The 1,161-nt window shown below is 33.7% G+C and overlaps 1 protein-coding gene across 1 annotated transcript in view; it reads left to right on the forward strand.

Moving 5' to 3' along the window:
- Nucleotides 1-1,161, forward strand: part of LOC100546506 (sodium channel protein type 2 subunit alpha) — a 276,701-nt gene that overhangs the window by 213,717 nt on the left and 61,823 nt on the right. The gene's annotated exons all lie outside the window — the stretch shown is intronic.

The following is a 1,161-nucleotide window of genomic DNA, read 5'->3' on the forward strand; positions in this document are numbered from 1 at the left end:
ATATATTTTTACAAAATTTCTAACTGCTAGCTGTAGGTGGAAAATCAAAATAACATAAACTGCCATGTTATTAACCAGTACATCTGTATTAATTTTATTTGCAAAATGTTATTACACCAGAATGCAATTTAACTTATTTAAGATTGACTTTACTAAGACACTATTACAGGCTGAGGCTCTCAGTAAAGGATTTGTAATAACCTACAGATTTTTACTATTTTTGCACTGTTAAATGTCTAGCGCTTATTTTACATTAAACACTTTTAAAAACATGTTTTACGAACTACACTTCAGACATATTTCCATAGAAGTGCCTACATCAGTCAATTAAAAGAAGGACCCCGTTGTTAAGCATCATTTATATGGGCATTATTATGTGCAAGCTCATGTGGTGGTATTTGTTTTAGAAATAGAATGTGTTGGTTTTTTGTGTTTTTTTTTTTTCTAGAAAAATAGCATGCTGCCTTCTGTTTTTTAAAAGAACTAGCTGCCAGTGCAGATAATGTTGCAATCTTTTCAAGAAGTTAAAACCCGATACTCAGCATGCCTATCAAAAATTCCTAAACGGGTGGCTGTTTTACCCCAGTACCCCAGCAAGGGTGACCTTCACCTATAATTCAAACTTTGAATTTCATTTTTAAGTAAAGAACCACCTTTAAAAAAAGTTTCAAGTATAGAAGTCTAGAAGAATTAGCTGCCGTAACGTACTAAATCTCATTAAAAACCCCCAAGCTAAAATGCTAATACAAAGGACACCTATTTCTTTTTTGCTTTTTGTGTCTGTTGTTATCTGATGTTACACTAGAGCACAGGCCTGGGAGTTAATTCAGTGATACTGAGAATGACTTTGTGGTTGATGTATGCAAAGAAAAGACAAGGTAGCGTTGCTTCAAGGTAAAAACTTCTTGTTTTTACCCCTGTGCTTTTGCATGAGTCTTTTATTTAATGTTTGCTGGCATATGACTGCTGTTGCAAATCAACATTTCTTCTTTGCAGGAAGTTCATACTGGTTTTAAGACATTTCAAGCAATGTAATTCATTTTATGAGCTAACATGACCAAACATGTAGTGCACAGGCATATGCTTTCCCATCCTTGCTCTGGGGATATCTTCATATTTTCTGTATTTTTTTCTCCTATATCTCTTTTGCCCTTTAGAAAA

The sequence above is a fragment of the Meleagris gallopavo genome, chromosome 7, assembly GCF_000146605.3.
Source record: "Meleagris gallopavo isolate NT-WF06-2002-E0010 breed Aviagen turkey brand Nicholas breeding stock chromosome 7, Turkey_5.1, whole genome shotgun sequence".
Lineage (NCBI taxonomy): Eukaryota > Metazoa > Chordata > Aves > Galliformes > Phasianidae > Meleagris > Meleagris gallopavo.